General features: G+C 39.8%; 1 long non-coding RNA gene across 1 annotated transcript; it reads left to right on the top strand.

The window, feature by feature from the left end:
• The first annotated feature begins 1,686 nt into the window (after positions 1–1,686).
• Positions 1,687–21,745, top strand: LOC117522814. Its single transcript, XR_004564341.1, has 3 exons — positions 1,687–1,732; positions 14,219–14,435; positions 21,733–21,745. It is a non-coding gene; the product is annotated as an uncharacterized LOC117522814 (long non-coding RNA).
• Positions 21,746–22,521: the final 776 nt, after the last annotated feature.

Genomic DNA, 22,521 nt, shown 5'->3' on the forward strand with positions numbered 1-22,521 from the left:
CAGTGAACAATGGGCGTTAATAAATAGATTCTGGACTCACACGGCATTCCAGCAGGGGCGGTAAATTATCTATATATTAAAAGCCAAGTATCATTCTGTGTGCGTGTGTATAACATTGATCACGAACAAACTGGGGAGAGCTGCATTTTCCGTTTGGTATGCTTATGTAGTTTAGGTCAACGATGAACGCCGCAAAAACAATGTTGACAGGACAAATATTTTTTGAAGAAACTATGGATATTGGCTAACAACAGTGAACAATGGACATTGTTAATTACATTCAGGACTCAACACACCATTCCAGCAGGGGACAGTAAATCTATATATTAAATCATTATAGAAACTTTGCATAATTTATTACAACCCTTGAAAAATGTCAGCGACCAATTTTATAAACACGACCCAACCTAGAGCCTGTGGCTCCCCATGGGCAACATGCTAGTACAAATTTAAGCTGTAGAAGTGAGATTTGGATTAATAAAGTGATAATCTTGGATCAGGTGGTGCGTTATCTTTGTCGGCCGTCATATTGAATGACCTTGAAAATCTGAAAAAAAAAAAATTTAGTAGATCCTCCGTTTGCAGAAATAACAGCCTCTAAACGCTTCATATAGCTTCCAATGAGAGTCTGGATTCTGGTTGAAGGTATTTTGGACCATTTTTCTTTACAAAACATCTTCAGTTCAGTCAGGTTTGCTGGTTTCTGAGCATGGACAGCTCACTTAAAATTACATCACAGATTTTCAACAATATTCAGGTCTGGGGACTGAGATGGCCATTCCAGAACGTTGTACTTGTTCCTCTGCATGAATGCCTTAGTAGATTTTGAGCAGTGTTTAGGTTGGAAACTGACAGCTGAAATCTGTGAGACAGCTTTTTCTATCCTTCCCCTGAACCATGATGTTGAACAGTCTTTGTTTTCAGGTCATTTGAGAGTTGTTTAGAGGCTCCCATGTTGCCACTCATTAGAAGAGATGCAAAGAGAGGAAACATTTGTAAATGGCCACCTTAAATACCCTTACTCATGATTGGATTCACCTGTGTAAGTAGGTCAAGGGTCAACGATCTTACCAAACCACTTTTGTGTTCCAATAATTAGTGCTAAATGTATTCAAATCAACAAAATGACAAGGGTGCCCAAATTTATGCACCTGCCTAATTTTGTTTAAATAATTATTGCACACTTTCTGTAAATACTAGAAACTTCATTTTGCTTCTCAAATATCAGTTTCTGACTCGAATTCTGTCCGAAACAGTGCTTGCGTGTGCACATGTGCTACAACACCAAGGCATTTGGTCAGTTAGGAAGTTAAAACACCCAGTTAAAAAGGATGGGTGCCAGTCCAAGAGTGAGGAGCATTGCAGAGTGTTTGGGGGATGACAGTGTTGAATGCTGAGCTGTGATAAATAAACAGCATTCTTTTTTATACACGGTTTATTTATGAATTTCTGCAACACAATGACAGAACACCAGATATTGTAACCCCACCCACAGTAACACTGAGGAAATCACTTCCCCATATGAAAATAAAAGCAACAATAATAAAAAGATGGCTAAAAGAAAAAAGAAACAAAAAGGAAAAAGAAAAAAATATATAATAAACAAAATGCAATACAGGGGCAGCATGGTGGATTAGTGGTTAGCACTGTTGCCTCACAGCGAGAAGGTCATAGGTTCAGTTCCCGTGGCCTTTCTGTGTGGAGTTTGCATGTTCTCCCCATGTTTGCGTGGGTTTCCTCCGGGTGCTCCGGTTTCCTCCCACATCCAAAGACATGCGGGTTAGGTGGATTGGAATCTTTGAAAAATTGTCCGTAGGTGTGTGTGTGGGTGTGTCTGTGTTTGTTTGTCTGTTTGCGGCCCTGCGACAGACTGGCGTCCTGTCCTGGGTGTTCCCCACCTTGCGCTCTATGACTGCTGGGATAGGCTCTAGCCTCCCGTGACCCATGACTGGACTAAGCGATAGAAGATGAATGAATGAATGATAATGCAATAAAACAAATTATTAGGGACCCAAGGAAACACACTCCACAAACAAGCACTGACATACACAGAAGAGAGGAGCAGCAATTGATGAACCAAAGGGGCATCGCTTTGTTACAAACATGAATACTTACAATCATTCATTCACAAAATGGTCTGAGCTTAAGTTGTCAATATGATTTAAGAAGGGCTGCCCTATCAATAAAAACTTATCAGCTGTCCCCCTGACAGTATACTTTATATTCTCCAGTTTAATAAAATACAGCATGTCTCAAATCCACTGAGTAAAAGTTGAAGGGTTACAGTCTTTCCACCTCATCAAATTTGTCCTCTGGCTACAAGTGTGCGAAAGCTAGACAGCTTTTAGTGTGGTTTTTCAAAATTAGGTTTTGTGTTACCACACCGAATGCAGCTGGGAAGGCGGATAATTCTAGGTCTCCACCTATAATTTTAGAAAGAGTGTCAAATATTAGGGCATTCCCGAAGCATGTGCATTAAAGTGGCATCAAAGTGTTTGCAATGATCACGTATAGGGTTTATGTTGGGTAAAAATTGGGACAATTTAACTTTGGTCCAGTGCAGTTTGTGGAAGATTTTGAATTGCATGACAATATGTTTCATACGTGTCGAAGATGTATATATTCTCCCAATCACTTTTGACCAAAGCGTCTCTGGAATGCTCATGTTAAGGTCCTCCTCCCTCCTTCCCTTTTTATTCCAAATGAAAGAGGAGAGCTTTTTGTCTAAAATGTTTTAGTTAGATACACTGGTACACACTGAAACATGTAAAGAAGTTTGGGCAATAGATTCATCTTTATGGTATTAATTCTACCTGCCAGAGATAATGGTAACAGATCCCAAAGGTCAAGATCTTCCTTAAGAGAGGACAAAAATGGTGGAAAGTTTGCCACAAAAAGGTCTTTAAATTTATGTGTGACCCAAACACCAAGATATTTAATTCTGTCTTCACATACTTTAAATGGCGATGCACGCACAGACAATGAATCCATTACCTCCTGAATTATGGGCATCAATTCACTTTTTTGTATGTTTATTTTATAGCCAGAAATCTTACCAAAAATCTCTTAGGTCATTTCGAACCACTGGAAGAGATGTAGAAATATCAAATAGATAGAGCAAAAATATCGTCGCCATAAAGTGAGACTTTATGTTCTAACCCTGCCCTTGCTACTATACCGGTTATGTCTTTATTGCTTTGTAGAGCTATTGCTAGTGGTTCAATTGAAATTGCGAAGAGGGGAAAGTGGGCACCCCTGCCTTGTCCCTTGTGCTAGCGAAAAAGATGGTGAAATATTAGTCTGCACTGCAGCCTTTGGGGAATTATACACAAATTTGACCCATGACACAAAATTTGGTCCAAAACCAAATCTTTCAAAGGTACAAAATAAATAATTCCACTCCACCCGATCAAAAGCTTTTTTGGCATCTAGTGATATAACCACTTCTGATTTGTCAGGTGAAGATGGGCCATAGATTATATTATACAGACGCCTAATATTGGAGGTAGATTGTCAATTTTTTTATAAAGCCTGTCTGGTCTGGTGAAATTCTGGTTGGGAGAACTGTTTCCAGGTGATTTGCAATCATTTTGGCAAGAATTTTGCTGTCCACGTTAAGCAGAGAGATAGGACGATAAGAGCCAGATTCACGTTTGTTTTTACCTTTCTTGAAAATAAGTGATATGGTGGCTTGTCGTAGTGTTTCAGGAAGTGAGCTAGCTGAAAGGGATTCGTTATATACAGAGTTTAAAATAGGAGCCAATTTATCTGAAAACATTTTAAAGAATTCTGTTGGGAACCCGTCAGGACCAGGAGATTTCCCGCTTTGCATGCTTTTGATAGCCAACTTGATTTCTCCGTTAGAAAATGGAGATTCTAGCTCAGCTGCTGATGCAGGATCTATATCCGGAATATCAATTTTTTGAAGAAATGATCTAATTAAATTATCATCTTTCAGCGATTCAGATGTATACAAGTTATTGTAAAACCTCATACAATGGGAGTTTATAGCAGAATGGTCCACACAAATCTCACCTGACTCATTTTGAATCTCTGGTATTGCCTGACTTGCAGCTTTTTGATGGTGATATGCAGGTATATTCCCTGTTTTTTCACCCTGCTCATAATATATGTGGTTAGATCTCATTAAGATGTTTTCAGCATTTTGGGTAGTTATTAAATCAAATTCTTTCTGGAGAAGCAGGCATTCTTTGATGCCATCAGCTGATGGAGAGGTTGCTAATTGCAGATCGAGGTGAGTGATCTTTTTAGTTAAATCATTAATGCGACTATTTCTGGTTTTAAGTAACTGTGCATTATATGAAATAATCTGTCCTCTTAACCATGCTTTCACTGCTTCCCACACTGTTGATGATGACATATTTGGTGTTTGACTAATTTCCAAAAAGAGGTTGATCTGTGATTAAATAAAATCAGAAACTTTTGGTCTGTAAGTAACCAAGAGTTGAGCCGCCAGGTCCTATAGATTGGCTGTGTAGTGGATAGATTAAGTTTTAGGGTGTGAGGAGGATGATCAGAAAAAAAATATTGTGCGGTAGTCACACTCCTGGATCAAGGGAAGAAGGCATTTATCCATTAAAAATATAATCAATTTGTGAAAATGACTTGTGGACAGCTGAGAAAAAGAATATTTGCGGGCTGTTTTGATAAGTGAGCGCCACACATCAACCCCATAAGTATTAAGAAACTGCTGAATTAAAATGGCTGCTTTGGAGTTTGTCATCTTTTTAACTGAGCTACAGTCCAGACTAGGAGACAGCAAACAATTGATGTTTCCACTTAATATCAAATTATATTTATTTAAATTCGGGAGTCGGGAGAAAAAGTTTGTGAAGAACGTAGTGTCATCCCAGTTAGGGGCATAAACACTGACTAAAATAACAGGAGTGTTATTCAGTTTACCTGTTACAATGACTTATTGGCCCATGGGGTCTGTGTCAACCTGAAAGGAAATTAAGGGCACCTTCTTCTCAATGATGATTGCTGCTCCTCTTGACTTAGACTGAAACTTTGAATGATAAACTTCACCCACCCATCTAGTACAAAATCGAGAGTGATCTCATAACTTTAGGTGTGTCTCCTGAAGGAAAGCAATGTCTGCTTTCAGCCTGTGTAGGTGTGCAAGGACTCTCTTGTATTCCACAGGGTGATTTATCCCCTTAATATTCCAACTTGCAAAAGAAATTGAGCATGTAACTGCCCCTCTAGTAGTCACACACTGTGCCACAGCCAGAGATGAAATATTTTAACATTAAAAATGAGTTGTCCCTCAGGTCCTTCTTTTTACATGACTCAAAGAAGAAACAATGTTGATATAAAACAAAACAAAAACCCAATAAACGTAAGTAGAAAAACACCTTATGACCCCCCCCCCCCCCCCACTCTCACCCATCTTATAACTGGGTCGAACTTTTCCCCATTGAAACAGAATCCACAGTGTGCTTTTGATAGGGAAACTACGTAACTATGTAAGTTCTCAGGATTATATACAGTGGTCCCTCGCTATAACGCGGTTCACCTTTCACAGCATCGCAGTTTTGCAGATTTTTTTAGTCCAATTTTGCATGCTTTTTTTTTTTTTTTTTTACAGTGCATTGTGTTCTGCATCCTCATCAAGCAGGCTGGTCACGGCACCGCGAAGGGAGACTACGCGTATTGTGTTCTGCGTGTCTGTTTATAAGAATCTTCTCGCATAGAAGAAAAAAGAGCACCAACAACTACCCATAACTGTGTTTTTCAATCGGAAAAAGACACCTGCACCGAGGTGTGAGTCAGTGGAAAAAAACACGACAGCAGAGCAGCGCCAAGACGAAGAGCCGCAGTCAGAGGATCTGTGAAATACTAGTCAGTCACTATTAATAATTTCTTATGTGTCCAACCTCGTAGGTTGATCGTTAAAATTAAATTTGTTAGTTCTAAAAAGCCATCATAATTATTTATAGGAAAGCGTTCTATTTTTATTTCTCAAACAAATGTTTGGGCCTGAAAACAGGTTGGTCTTATTTTTCTACTAAGGTGTGAACTTTGAGAGTGTTTACACACGAGAGAAAACTGAGAAAATGTTAATGTTTACCCAAACTATCACCTTCAGATTGTATTACGTCATACTGTACTGTAGAGGGCAGAATGGATCCTTCATCCATGACGTGCAGTCTTTAGCAGGCAGCAGTTCCTTATTTGTGGATGAATGGTGAGATGTACCGCTGAGCATCTTCAGGAGAAGAGAAAACTTTCTCTTCTCCCTCATAGGTTAAACGAAGCTGTGTTGGGTGAAGTATGCCAAAGTGGATTCCCTCGATCCCACGCAGCTGCTGCCTGAGTGACTTTTACAGTGTAATCCGGGTAAGCTGAAGTGGATAAATCCTTCACCTTGACTCGCTTCTTGCTGCTTCTCTCTGGCCAAGCGCAGGATGTTGGAGCAGTCCTGGAAGTAATGAAATCGGGCCACTCTAGCCCACGGCTGGGCTCCTTCTTGTCTCAGTGGTGGCTGTGGGGTCCGATGCATTCTGTACACTAATGGAGCCTTTTCAAGCTGGAAAGCTTGTTTCAGCAGTTTGGAGATGGTGGTCATGCTGCAGCTATCTTGGCCCTCAGGAACACCAAATACTCGGATATTATTGCACCTGGACCTTCCTTCCAAGTCCTCACATTTATTCTCCAGAGCGGTCACCTGAGTTGAAAGTTGTCAGACTGTTTGCTGTAGTTCTGTAATGTTGCTGGTGTATACTCTAAATCCAGACTCCTCCATTGTATTTTTCATAGCTGCCACTTCATTTTGAATAAAACTTTTAAAGATAAGAAGCTCTGCTTTGGCACCTTGAATTTCTAACTTTATAGCTGACATTTCACTTTCAATCACAGACCGGATTTCGTCCTTGAAAACAGCTGCAAAATCTGCCCGTACTGATGTTAGCAGCTCCTCTTTAAAGGTTGCAATTTCAATCCGTTGCTGTTAGGGCTGCCATTGCCTGGGCATCTGAGGCACACGAAGCTGTGGATGGTGATGCCACATTGGTCTTGGCAGGCCCGGTTGAGGCAGCGTTGATGTTACAGCTTTTGCTGCTTCTGCTGTTCATGTTATATTTATTCATATGGTTACTTAACAAATATAGTTAAGGATTAAATGTGTTTCTGTTTTATGCCAGAATAAGTTTTAAATAATGAAATGTCCTGGAGAGCTCTGCATTATGCTACCTACTCCATCGCTTGCTCGTGAGCACCCCCCAATAAACAGCATTCTAACATATGTGTCCTTGCCCTCCAAGTGTGTGGGAGCCATGTGTAACTCATCTGTGGATCAGTTAAGTCTGTACACAAACTGTAAAAAAAAAACTGTCTAAGGTGTTAGGAATAGTCCTTTGAATGTGGGCCATGACTGTCCTCTTGAAGCGCTTCATTACAATCGAGGTGAGTGCCAGTGCCACAGGGCGGAAGTCATTCAGACAACTCACAGCACTTTTCTTGGGAAGAGGCAGAACAGTGGTGGACTTGAAGCAGGAAGGCACATGGACATGGATCAGGAACAGGTTGAATACATCTACCAGCACATTAAGCATACACCCTGTGATACTGTCTGGGCCTGCTGCTTTCTATGGATTTACTCTTCACAGAACCTTGTGTACCTCTGCTGATGACACAGTGAGTGCTGTGTCAGTTCATCTTGCAGGGTGGCATGGCTGGTTGCAAGAACCCTGTTTCCTTGTTTGTAGTCACAGATTATATTGCAAACTTTGCCACATGTGCCTAGAGTCAGTGGTTTTAGTCTGTACTGTCTCTTAGCATTTCTTATAGATTTACACAGGTCATATCTGGCCCTTTTGTATGTTCCAGTGTTGCGTGAAATGAATGCAATGGAGTGTGCACGTACAGTAGTGTTCATAATAATAGTAGTGCTATGTGACTAAAAAGATTAATCCAGGTTTTTAGTATATTTCTTATTGTTACATGGGAAACAAGGTACCAGTAGATTCAGTATATTCTCACAAATCCAACAAGACCAAGCATTCATGATATGCACACTCTTAAGGCTATGAAATTGGGCTATTAGTAAAAAAAAGTAGAAAAGGGGGTGTTCACAATAATAGTAGTGTGGCATTCAGTCAGTGAGTTTGTCAATTTTGTGGAACAAACAGGTGTGAATCAGGTGTCCCCTATTTAAGGATGAAGCCAGCACCTGTTGAACATGCTTTTCTCTTTGAAAGCCTGAGGAAAATGGGACGTTCAAGACATTGTTCAGAAGAATCAATTCAAATCAAATCAATTTTATTTATATAGCGCCAAACCACAACAAACAGTTGCCCCAAGGCGCTTTATATTTTAAGGCAAGGCCATACAATAATTACGTAAAAACCCCAACGGTCAAAACAACCCCCTGTGAGCAAGCACTTGGTGACAGTGGGAAGGAAAAACTCCCTTTTAACAGGAAGAAACCTCCAGCAGAACCAGGCTCAGGGAGGGGCAGTCCTCTGCTGGGACTGGTTGGGGCTGAGGGAGAGAACCAGGAAAAAGACATGCTGTGGAGGGAAGCAGAGATCAATCACTAATGATTAAATGCAGAGTGGTGCATACAGAGCAAAAAGAGAAAGAAGCACTCAGTGCATCATGGGAACCCCCCAGCAGTCTAAGTCTATAGCAGCATAACTAAGGGATGGTTCAGGGTCAGCTGATCCAGCCCTAACTATAAGCTTTAGCAAAAAGGAAAGTTTTAAGCCTAATCTTAAAAGTAGAGAGGGTGTCTGTCTCCCTGATCCGAATTGGGAGCTGGTTCCACAGGAGAGGAGCCTGAAAGCTGAAGGCTCTGCCTCCCATTCTACTCTTACAAACCCTAGGAACTACAAGTAAGCCTGCAGTCTGAGAGCGAAGCGCTCTATTGGGGTGATATGGTACTATGAGGTCCCTAAGATGAGATGGGACCTGATTATTCAAAACCTTATAAGTAAGAAGAAGAATTTTAAATTCTATTCTCGAATTAACAGGAAGCCAATGAAGAGAGGCCAATATGGGTGAGATATGCTCTCTCCTTCTAGTCCCTGTTAGTACTGTAGCTGCAGCATTTTGAATTAACTGAAGGCTTTTCAGGGAACTTTTAGGACAACCTGATAATAATGAATTACAATAGTCCAGCCTAGAGGAAATAAATGCATGAATTAGTTTTTCAGCATCACTCTGAGACAAGACCTTTCTAATTTTAGAGATATTGCGTAAATGCAAAAAAGCAGTCCTACATATTTGTTTAATATGCGCATTGAATGACATATCCTGATCAAAAATGACTCCAAGATTTCTCACAGTATTACTAGACATCAGGGTAATGCCATCCAGAGTAAGGATCTGGTTAGACACCATGTTTCTAAGATTTGTGGGGCCAAGTACAATAACTTCAGTTTTATCTGAGTTTAAAAGCAGGAAATTAGAGGTCATCCATGTCTTTATGTCTGTAAGACAATCCTGCAGTTTAGCTAATTGGTGTGTGTCCTCTGGCTTCATGGATAGATAAATCTGGGTATCATCTGCGTAACAATGAAAATTTAAGCAATGCCGTCTAATAATACTGCTGTTTTACAACTACCCTTTCAAGAATTTTTGAGAGAAAAGGAAGGTTGGAGATTGGCCTATAATTAGCTAAGATAGCTGGGTCAAGTGATGGCTTTTTAAGTAATGGTTTAATTACTACCACCTTAAAAGCCTGTGGTACATAGCCAACTAATAAAGATAGATTGATCATATTTAAGATCGAAGCATTAAATAATGGTAAGGCTTCCTTGAGCAGCCTGGTAGGAATGGGGTCTAATAGACATGTTGATGGTTTGGAGGAAGTAACTAATGAATGAGTAGAAAGAGTAATGAAAGAGTCTAACCAAATACGGGCATCATTGAAAGCAGCCAAAGATAACGATACGTCTTTGGGATGGTTATGAGTAATTTTTTCTCTAATAGTTAAAATTTTATTAGCAAAGAAAGTCATGAAGTCATTACTAGTTAAAGTTAAAGGAATACTCGGCTCAATAGAGCTCTGACTCTTTGTCAGCCTGGCTACAGTGCTGAAAAGAAACCTGGGGTTGTTCTTATTTTCTTCAATTAGTGATGAGTAGTAAGATGTCCTAGCTTTACGGAGGGCTTTTTTATAGAGCAACAGACTCTTATTCCAGGCTAAGAGAAGATCTTCTAAATTAGTGAGACGCCATTTCCTCTCCAACTTACGGGTTATCTGCTTTAAGCTGCGAGTTTGTGAGTTATACCATGGAGTCAGGCACTTCTGATTTAAAGCTCTCTTTTTCAGAGGAGCTACAGCATCCAAAGTTGTCTTCAATGAGGATGTAAAACTACTGACGAGATACTCTATCTCACTTACAGAGTTTAGGTAGCTACTCTGCACTGTGTTGGTATATGGCATTAGAGAACATAAAGAAGGAATCATATCCTTAAACCTAGTTACAGCGCTTTCTGAAAGACTTCTAGTGTAATGAAACTTATTCCCCACTGCTGGGTAGTCCATCAGAGTAAATGTAAATGTTATTAAGAAATGATCAGACAGAAGGGAGTTTTCAGGGAATACTGTTAAGTCTTCAATTTCCATACCATAAGTCAGAACAAGATCTAAGATATGATTAAAGTGGTGGGTGGACTCATTTACATTTTGAGCAAAGCCAATTGAGTCTAATAATAGATTAAATGCAGTGTTGAGGCTGTCATTCTCAGCATCTGTGTGGATGTTAAAATCGCCCACTATAATTATCTTATCTGAGCTAAGCACTAAGTCAGACAAAAGGTCTGAAAATTCACAGAGAAACTCACAGTAACGACCAGGTGGACGATAGATAATAACAAATAAAACTGGTTTTTGGGACTTCCAATTTGGATGGACAAGACTAAGAGTCAAGCTTTCAAATGAATTAAAGCTCTGTCTGGGTTTTTGATTAATTAATAAGCTGGAATGGAAGATTGCTGCTAATCCTCCGCCTCGGCCCGTGCTACGAGCGTTCTGGTAGTTAGTGTGACTCGGGGGTGTTGACTCATTTAAACTAACATATTCATCCTGCTGTAACCAGGTTTCTGTAAGGCAGAATAAATCAATATGTTGATCCATTATTATATCATTTACTAACAGGGACTTAGAAGAGAGAGATCTAATGTTTAATAGACCACATTTAACTGTTTTAGTCTGTGGTGCAGTTGAAGGTGCTATATTATTTTTTCTTTTTGAATTTTTATGCTTAAATAGATTTTTGCTGGTTATTGGTGGTTTGGGAGCAGGCACCGTCTCTACGGGGATGGGGTAATGAGGGGATGGCAGTGGGAGAACAGTGTAGTTTGATTAAAAAGTTGACTGGAGAGGGGAAAACTTATATGCAGGTGCAAAAAATTATAGGCTGTTCATCTACAATGATCTCCAATGCTTTAAAATGGACAAAAAAAAAAAAAAAAAACAGAGACGCGTGGAAGAAAATGGAAAACAAAAGTTCAAAATGGATAGAAGAATAACCAGAATGGCAAAGACTCACCCATTGATCAGCTCCAGGATGATCAAGACAGTCTGGAGTTACCTGTAAGTACTGTGACAGTTAGAAGACACCTGTGTGAAGCTAATTTATTTGTGAGAATCCCCCGCAAGTCCCTCTGTTAAATAAAAGACGTGCAGAAGAGGTTACAATTTGCCAAAGAACACATCAACTGGCCTAAAGAGAAATGGAGGAATATTTTGTGGACTGATGAGAGTAAAATTGTTTTTTGGGTCCAAGGGCCACAGACAGTTTGTGAGACGACCCCCAAACTCTGAATTGAAGCCACAGTTCACAGTGAAGACAGTGAAGCATGGTGGTGCAAGCATCATGATATGGGCATGTTTCTCCTACTATGGTGTTGGGCCTATATATCGCATACCAGGTATCATGGATCACTTTGGATATGTCAAAATACTTGAAGAGGTCATGTTGCCTTATGCTGAAGAGGACATGCCCTTGAAATGGGTGTTTCAACAAGACGATGACCCCAATCACACTAGTAAACAAGCAAAATCTTGGTTCCAAACCAACAAAATTAATGCCTCGCAGATGTGAAGAAATCATGAAAAACTGTGGTTATACAACTAAATACTAGTTTAGTGATTCACAGGATTGTTAAAAAAGCAGTTTGAACATAATAGTTTTGAGTTTGTAGCGTCAACAGCAGATGCTACTATTATTGTTAACACCCCCTTTCTACTTTTATTTACTAATAGCCCAATTTCATAGCCTTAAGAGTGTGCATATCATGAATGCTTGGTCTTGTTGGATTTGTGAGAATCTACTGAATCTACTGGTACCTTGTTTCCCATGTAACAATAAGAAATATACTCAAAACCTGGATTAATATTTTTAGTCACATAGCACTAGCACACTATTATTCTGAACACTACTGTAGCTTTGATCTGATCTGATCATTAATCCAGGGTTTTTGTTTGGGAAAATTCTAAGCTTCTTTGTGGGTACGTTTCCAATGCAAAAGCTGATATAACTAGTTACACTCATGTCATATTCCTCAATAGTAACAGTACCATTCTCTCTCAAAGCAGCAGTTCTAAACACAACCCAGATTGTATTCTCAAAGCACTCCTGAAACAGTATTTTGAGTTTTACTTATTGGCGCCACTTGTTTGAGTAGATGTCACTCCGCTGGATAGAGGAGCGCAGAGATGTGATCAGACTGTCCAACGTGCGGCCGCTGAGCGGCTCTATAGACTCCCCTCACATTGCTATAAACTTAGTCAAGAATGTTGTTCTCTCGTCAGAACGTTGATATGCTGATTGTACTTTGGTAGGACGGTCCTCATGTTGCTGTGTTTAACCTCATCGGGTACGATGAACACTGCATCCGGGTCTTCAGTCTTGTTGCTGTTCATATTGTGCAGCACTCCTAGTGCCGTCCGTCACAGAGTTTGCTCTCGGTGGAATATAAACAGATATAAATGCTGTGCTGAACTCTCTACATATTGCATACTAGCTCTAGTTTTGTTATCATACTGCATAAAGAATTGCACAGGCTGTGTGAAGTATTTGAACTGCTGGTTGCACTTTGTCGGCTGAGTACACTCATGAGGCGGCTATTACGCTTGCATTTGTATTTTACTGTGAAATGTGTCTGAAATTGGAAACCAATCATCTAAAGTCATCATTTTTCTTCAGATGAAGAGAGCGAGTCCTGCGGACTGAGTCAGTTTGTTGATTCAGTTCAATTCTCAACAACTCCAATTCAGTTAATTTTGTCTTTTAATATAAATTGTGGCGTTTCTTTAAACAATAAAATGCATTTGGCCGGTCCCTCTATTTCCCTTCCAGGCTGAGTGCAGGTACAACTGTGTGTCTAATTTGATAAAGGGGACGTATGAACTGTTTTTTTGTTTTGTTTTTTTTGCAGAGCAGCCTTAAATCCATCACAGTAATCAAAGTTCCTCATGGTTTGTCTTCCTTCTGCCTCACTCTGGGTTGACAAGATTGATTTTTCCTCCACCCAAAGCGTCTAATTTGTTTGGCGGTGAGCCGAACCGAGCAGCCGCGTCTCACTCACTGTCTGTTATCGCCCTCGACAAGCCTTGGTACGAGCTTCACACGACTCCAGACCTTTCATCAATATTCTTGCAGTAATGTCTAGATGTTTAAAACTTCATTGATTAGATTAAAAATCAATGCATTTAAACCTTTACCCCTTCGAGTTTTCTTGCTGAATCATCTGCATCATAAATGCTTCTTCAGCTGTGACATTAAGGACTTGCATTTGAAAACCTTGACTCGTATTTTTTGCAGGAGTGTCATGCTTCAGTTGTCCACATTAATGTGTTGGAGCCAACAGAACCGCTGAGCCCATCCACTAGAAGAACCTTTTTCATTCATCTCTAAACTGTCTGCTCGCACGCATCTCGGTCACATCTGCTGAGTGGCTTCACATGGTCTAGAAATTGCGTTATGTTCTGCGGTGGCAGGTGATGGATGTTTTCGATAACTCATTTGTTCGGCTCCAACTCTCTTAATATCGTTTGATGGTTTACAGGTCTGAAGAAATGAATCCTTTGGCTTACTATGTTCTTACTGATGCAGCTCTCATATTCATGTCACTGGACGGCACAGTGGATTAGTGGTTAGCACTGATGCCTCACAGCAAGAAGGTCATTGGCTCGCTTCCCGTCTGGTCCTTTCTGTGTAGAGTTTGTGTGTTCTTTGCATAGTTTTCCTCAGGGCACTCCGGTTTCCTCCCACAATCAAAACATGCTTATTTAGGGCCTGCTCCTTTCTCTGCCCCCTGACCAAGGCAAAGTCTCTACATGTGGAGTTGGTCCCACGGCGCCAGCCTGTGGCTGCCCACTGCTCCTACTGGCTGGCTTGTGTCTAACTGTAATTAGGATGGGTTAAATGCAGAGGACAAATTTTGTTGTATGAATGTATGTACAAAGGCCCTTCTTCTCCTTCTATTCCCAGAACAGCATGTGTTCTCATGCATAATTCTGCCAGCAGGTACTTGTTTGGAAACCCTCACTGCACCCTCATGTTCCACTGGGGGTAAAATAAGAATTATAAAGCACTCAGTTAAATTCCACCTGCAGCTTTGTGCATAAAAACTGTCCTGATTTTAAAGGTGATTGCATGTGTGGTGGTGATGTCACAGCCTTAACTGGCGCTGCAGTTGCATTATGTTTCTTGAGTGATTTCCAACAATCTCGTCATCAGAATCATGAGTTAATTCATGATCCTCTTAAGACAGGAGGATGTTAGTAATGGCTCTGTAATGACTGAGTTAATTATCTCTCACAAACACTGTGGTAGTAAATCTGCCATCTTACTGCAGCCGGGAGAGTAACGGGGTTAAACGGGTTTATGAAACGCTGTGACTCACTCGCTATTTTCATCACTTTGTCAAAGGCATGTCATTGTGTGTGTGTGTGTGTGTGTGCGGCAAAAGTGTTTCAGTTAACGAATGTACTATTTCACAGCTGTATTGTGCAAATGTTTGCAGAAAAGCAGCAGCCATAGCTCACAGAGATCAGTGGCTGTGTGGAAATGTGGGTACGGGTTCAAGTTTAGGACTGAAAATGCTGCTCCATCAGGGAAGCATGGTGTGTCTATTAATATCCCTGTGAATCTGAATCAGTCACAAATGCTGCTTTTGGATGCAAAGTATTATGAATAAATGATTTCCTCATTTGAGCTCAGAGGAGATTTTAGGGGGAGCTGTTGAAGGAGTGGAGAGTGATTGACAGCAGTGTGAGGAGAGTCTGAAGTTGTTCGAGTATGCAGATGCAGTCTGTAAGTGCCTCTTTGGAATATCTGAAAGTCTTTGACGCAAGTAGGAATCAAATCACCTGCTGTTCATACAGTTGTGTTTGAAATAATAGCAATGTGTTTAAATAAGTGAGTAAAGCTCAAAATCCTTAGAATAGCTTTTATTTCCATACACACAAATGCATTGGAAACACGACACATTCTATTTCAAATCAGAACATGAAGATAAATGTATCAACTTTCATTACTTTACAGAAAGTGAAGGAAGACATATTACGCTGTTCCAAAAAATTAAATAAAATAAATAGCAGTGTCTGCATTTTTCTTTACAAACTCAAACATTTACTGTATGAACATAAAAGGTTGAAGATTTATCTTTCCTTTGAATCAATGAAATTAGCTGTATAACTACTGTTTCTGAGAACTGCTTCACATCTGTGCTGCATGGAGTTGGCCAACGTCTGGCCCCTGTGAACAGGTATTCCAGCCCAGGATGACTGAACTACATTTCACAATTCCTCTGCACTTAAAATGGACTGCATTTATACGGTATAGCGCTTTTCCATCTGCATCAGACGCTCAAAGTGATTTACAAACAATGCCTCACATTCACCCTGATGTGAGGGTGCTGCCATACAAGGTACTCACTACACACTGGGAGCAACTAGCGGATTAAGGACCTTGCCCAAGGGCCCTTAGTGATTTTCCGGTCAGGCTGTGATTTGAACTGAGGATCCTCTGGTCTCAAGCCCAACACTTAACCATTAGACCATTACCTCCACCCATTTCTTGGTTTTGCCTCAGAAACAGCATTTTTTATGTCACCGCACAAATTTTCTGTTGGATTAAGGTTCCAGGATTGGGCTGGCCACTCCATAATGTTAATCTTGTTGTTCTGGAACCAAGATGCTGCTCGCTTGCTGATGTGCTTGTGGTCATTGTCTTGCTGAAACCCATTTCAGGGATGTTTCTGCTTCTTCATAAGGCAAAATGACCTCTTAAAGTATTTTGATGTATTCAAACTCATCCATGATCCCTGGTATGTGATAAATAGGCCCAACACTATAGTATGAGAAACATCCCTGTATCATGGCGTTTGCTTCACTATGCTTCACTGTCTTAGTGTACTGTGGATGGAATTCAGTTTTTTTTTGGGGGGGGGGGGGGGGGTCATCTGACAAACTGTCTGTGGCCCCGAGACCCAAAAAGAACAGTCTTGCAGTCCACAAAATGTTGCATTATTACTCTTTAAGCCAGTCAATGTGTTCTTTGACAAATTGTAACATTTTCACCACGTTGTTTTTTTCATCAATGGGACTTTATCGGGGCTTCTTGCCCATTGCTTGGCTTCACACAGGCATCTTCTAATTGTTACAGGGCTCACAGATAACTTTAGACCTTCTTTAATCACCCTGGAGCTGATCATTGAGTCTTTGCCATTCTGGCTATTTTTTGATACATTTGAATTGTGGTTTTCCGTTTTCTTCCATATCTTTCTGGTTTTGGTTTCTATTTTAAAGCATGAGAGATCATTTTAGCTGAGCAGACTGTCAATTTCTGCACTTCTTTATTTGTTTTCCTCTCCAATCAACTTTTTAATCAAAGCACACAGTTCCTCTGAACAATATGCAGAACATTTTACTCAGATTTTCAGAGAGAAATGCATGACAACCAGCAGGTACAACATTGATGCCTTCGTCCTTAAATAAGTGCCACCTGTAAGAGTGTAATAAGGGTCACAGAAAGAAAAATACAGACTATTTTTAACACCCTAATATGGGTTTTTCTTCACTATCTGAAAAGTAATAAGTTTGATCAATTTTTCAATGTGCAGTGTTCCTAATGCATTTGTGTGTATGGAAACAAATGCTATTTTAATAACTTGGAGTTTTACTCACTTTTTAAACACACTATTATTTTGAACTGTTGGATTTCATTTACATCAATCAGTTAGAAATACCAACAGTATGGTACTTTATAGTGAATAAAGTAGCCAGTTCTCAAAAACAAGACTAGTGAGGAAAGCCACCAAGACAGCCAGACTCTTGTGAATGAGTGATTTATAGGTGCCTGTGAGTCAAACAGCTTTATGGTGGAGTGGAAAAGAGAAGAAGTCTTCGAAAAGACATCCAATGTCAGCTACTTTGCCAGAAGGCACATGCGAGACTTCAGCCTATCATTTGATCGCTTTTCCCGTATGAAAATGTTAGAAAAATGTTCATGTATCCATCCCCTCACTGGCTGTGAAAGTTATGGTTTGTATGAAATTAATCCTTTTATTTTATATTTTGTATTCCATGTGGCTTCTGAAAATGAAGGGACTATATATCTGTGCTGTCCAAATACTTATGGATCTGACTAAAGAACAGAGGCTGCTTTAAAAAGAAAAGAAAAAACAAAAAAACCTAATCAACATAACACACTGCACTTATTTAAAAATGGTCAAACACACATTTTTTCCCCACACTCTTAAGAAGATGGGTTTTGGAAAGCGGTGACTCCAGATGAAATCATTTTCTAAATACAATTAACTGGAGTGGCCACGTTCCTGCTGTCCTCTCTGAGCAGCGCTGGTTACAGGCAAAAATGTATGATTGCACTTTCACGCCAAAATGGTGAGCCTCAGTAAGTCAGTGGTTTGGGGAATTGTACTTGATGCTGAGAAAAGATTACATACACGCTTCAGGGCCGGAATGATTCAAAGGGTTGTGTTTATACAAGCGCATGGATGAATCAGATATTCTGGATCAGCACCGTGAAGTCTTATTCAGCCCCGTTTTGTTTTGTGTTTTTCCAGGTCTTCAATCTTCAAGCTTTTGGCTTTGTGAGCATCTTCACAAATACTGATTTTCCCAGGCAACACAAGAATTCGAGTAGAGTTGCAGTTATTTCACACTATCTAAACCTTACTTATGTAAATATAAAGTATTTTATCGCCACACTGGAGTCAAATGCATCCTAATGATATCCCCACCGTTACACCTGAACCCAGACAGACAGGAAATAAAGCCCAGAAACAGCATGTGAGCAAAGCCCGAGACGATGCATAATGTAAGACGACGCTGCTGCAGTTTGTAGGTAAAGATGATGTGAATTGTGTGAAGTTGTTGCGACAGGCGGATGTGCACTGGCTGGTTGAATAGGCAGGAGGAAGGTACAGGGGCAGAAGATTTTCTACCTGTGAGTGACAAGATCCCCACAGCACTTAACAGTTGAGACAAATTCAATAACATCATCATCTAAAGGAGCACTAGAGCAGGAACAAGAGCCGGGGTTTTGTCATCTGTGTATATTTCCATTCTTCTGTCTCTGTTAACAATGAAGGGCTTCAGGCCAAATCAGCGAGCGAGGCTGATGGGATGAAAACCGCCGGCCTTATCTATGCCGGCGAGTGGAACAGATGCGGATATGACCGTTATCATGCAGCTCACTGAAACAGAGGAGCTAAAAGGATGCAAGTGCAGAGGGGCTTCACAGGAACACTGCCTAAATGTCAGGCTAACTGCATGAATATATCTCACAGCAGGTAGGACAGGCAGAAATAAATCTAATTACTTCCATTATCTCCCACTAGGGAAATAGTCTGAATCTGTTTTCCTCATTTACAAAGATGCACACAAAGGAGTTCACCAGATTCTGTCAGTTGCATCAGAAAGTACCTTGGGAAAAAAAAAAATATATATATGTATATATACACACACACACACACACACACACACACACACACACACACACACACACACACACACACACACACACACACACACACACACACACACACACACACACAGTAGTGTTCAAAATAATAGTAGTGCTATGTGACTAAAAAGATTAACCCAGGTTTTGAGTATATTTCTTATTGTTACATGGGAAACAAGGTACCAGTAGATTCAGTAGATTCTCACAAATCCAACAAGACCAAGCATTCATGATATGCACACTCTTAAGGCTATGAAATTGGGCTATTAGTAAATAAAAGTCGAAAAGGGGGTGTTCACAATAATAGTAGCATCTGCTGTTGACGCTACAAACTCAAAACTATTATGTTCAAACTGCTTTTTTAGCAATCCTGTGAATCACTAAACTAGTATTTAGTTGTATAACCACAGTTTTTCATGATTTCTTCACATCTGTGAGGCATTAATTTTGTTGGTTTGGAACCAAGATTTTGCTCGTTTACTAGTGTGCTTGGGGTCATTGTCTTGTTGAAACACCCATTTCAAGGGCATGTCCTCTTCAGCATAAGGCAACATGACCTCTTCAAGTATTCTGACATATCCAAAGTGATCCATGATACCTGGTATGCGATATATAGGCCCAACACCATAGTAGGAGAAACATGCCCATATCATGATGCTTGCACCACCATGCTTCACTGTCTTCACTGTGAACTGTGGCTTGAATTCAGAGTTTGGGGGTCATCTCACAAACTGTCTGTGGCCCTTGGACCCAAAAAGAACAATTTTACTCTCATCAGTCCACAAAATATTCCTCCATTTCTCTTTAGGCCAGTTGATGTGTTGTTCTTTGGCAAATTGTAACCTCTTCTACACGTCTTTTATTTAACAGAGGGACTTTGAGGGGGATTCTTGCAAATAAATTAGCTTCACACAGGCTTCTTCTAACTGTCACAGCACTTACAGGTAACTCCAGACTGTCTTTGATCATCCTGGAGCTGATCAATGGGTGAGCCTTTGCCATTCTGTTTATTCTTATATCCATTTTGATGGTTGTTTGTTTTCTTTTACGCGTCTGTTTTTTTTTGTCCATTTTAAAGCATTGGAGATCATTGTAGATGAACAGCCTATAATTTTTTGCACCTGCATATAAGTTTTCCTCTCTCCAATCAACTTTTTAATCAAACTACACTGTTCTTCTGAACAATGTCTTGAACGCCCCATTTTCCTCAGGCTTTCAAAGAGAAAAGCATGTTCAACAGGTGCTGGCTTCATCCTTAAATAGGGGACACCTGATTCACACCTGTTTGTTCCACAAAATTGATGAACTCACTGACTGAATGCCACACTACTATTATTGTGAACACCCCCTTTTCTACTTTTTTTTTTTTACTAATAGCCCAATTTCATAGCCTTAAGAGTGTGCATATCATGAATGCTTGGTCTTGTTGGATTTGTGAGAAGCTACTGGTACCTTGTTTCCCATGTAACAATAAGAAATATACTCAAAACCTGGATTAATCTTTTTAGTCACATAGCACTACTATTATTCTGAACACTCATATATATATATATATATATATATATATATATATATATATATATATATATATATATATATATATATATATATGTTTCCACACACACACTTTTCTAAAGATCTCATGTTCCAGTTTCTTTTTTTTTATTATGAAAATAAATATGTAATAATTTGGCTTCTGAAAAGAAAGGACAGGAAGACTTTGAGGGGCAACTGCTGTCTTCAAAATAGTCTACCATCCCTGCTAAAGGCCGTGCAATGACTGACATACTGCATTTCAAGAAAACAGCTGCTGGACTGGAACAGAGCTGTGATTAGTCAGTGGACTGGAGCATAAAACCACCTGCAACTGTGCAGTGGCTCAGTGTCGTTTAAATCACATTCATGAGAACAGACATGAGCAAAAGCACAAAAAAAAAGTGATTGAAAAGCACAAATCAGGTGATAAATACAAGGAAAAAAACCACAAATGACTATTTCTTTGAATCTATTACTCATTAAAGGCCCACATATTTACAATAGACACATTACAGGTAATCATTTTCCAAAATGTATAACTAATGTCTATCTAGAGAAAGATTTACTGATCAGTATCATTTATTGATTACAACTAATCCGTAGATCGACTGATAATACTCCAGTGATTTGATATTTTCTGTGTAGAGTGCAGCATGATTTGAGGTTTCCAGCATGTGTCACAGTCAAGAACCGACAACAGCTGCTGCACTAATTATTTTGCGAACACAGAAGAAAGAGAATTATTTAACATGAATTGGGTGGGGGGGGTCTTTGTTCAAGCTCCAAAGCTTAAAAATGCAGCTGAACGGGAAACGCCCCATGAATTCACCACAGGGGAACCGTTCAAAATCACTCCCACTGTTAAGCCCACAATGGTACAGAGGCCATTAAAAACTGTTAGGAAACTGACAGTTTACAATTTAATCTTTTTAGCGTATCAACTAGCTGATTTTAGCAATGTATTGGAATGACTTGAACCCATTGGTAACATAGAATGTAGGATAAAAACAATCACTGCTCCAGCTCCATGTTCCCAAGCGTCACTGCCAGTGTATGCAACCTGTAATACATCAAGGTCAAACATGCAACATGACTGTTACCGTGCACTAAAACCTCTGCAGTTGTTGTAAGGTTCACTGGCTTCAAACGGAGATGCTACACAAACAACTGCTGTCTACATTATTTAGATCAAAGCTTGCAAAAAGGCACATATAAATATCAAGTGTAGCATGAAAATAAAGACTGACCTTTTTTTTAAATAAAAATAAGTCTAATGTATGTCTACATCAGGCTGTGGGCATGATTCAGGCAGAAACGCACTTTTGCGAAGAGAGGGGGCATGCAGATGTGCACATGGAGCATTGTGTGAATATACAGTACTTTTGCAGTTAATTACTGCTTTTACATAAATCAATTTTGTCTCCTTCGTTAGGGGTGTGATTGCATTCGGAATTACAGATTTGTTCAAACAAGCCAAATTATTAAATGTTTGTACTGCATTTTTTTATTCAAACATCAAAACTCCCAAGTGCCTTTTTGCAGACACTAGTAACTTCAATAAACAACCTATTGCTGCATCTTCAGTTAAAAGCATGTGTGCACACTCACACATTAAGGGTTCACATAAAAGTGCATCATGTAAACATTTTACATATATATATATATCACTGTGTACAAGCAGACATTTGAAGTCCTATTGAGTAACACCAAGCCACAAATCATTTTGGTCCAAAAACCCTCCACAGGTTTCTGTGTACAACATCCAAGTGGGTTTAAAATAATCAGCATAATCATCCATGGCAAAGGGGGGGGGGGGGGGGGGTACAAGCAGTCAACAGATCAAAGTGATGTGACATCCCTTTTAAGTTTCTAACAGCAAGAACACATCAATTTTGTGTTTGTGGTAGTGAGCTCTGTCTCTTTAAAGAACTGCCACAAGAAAAGACAGGGATCAACTTGATGGTTTTCAGCTTTGCTAAAAAGTTCAAAATCTGTTATCATAGTGATGCCTAACAAA

The sequence above is a fragment of the Thalassophryne amazonica genome, chromosome 13, assembly GCF_902500255.1.
Source record: "Thalassophryne amazonica chromosome 13, fThaAma1.1, whole genome shotgun sequence".
Classification (NCBI taxonomy): Eukaryota; Metazoa; Chordata; class Actinopteri; order Batrachoidiformes; family Batrachoididae; genus Thalassophryne; species Thalassophryne amazonica.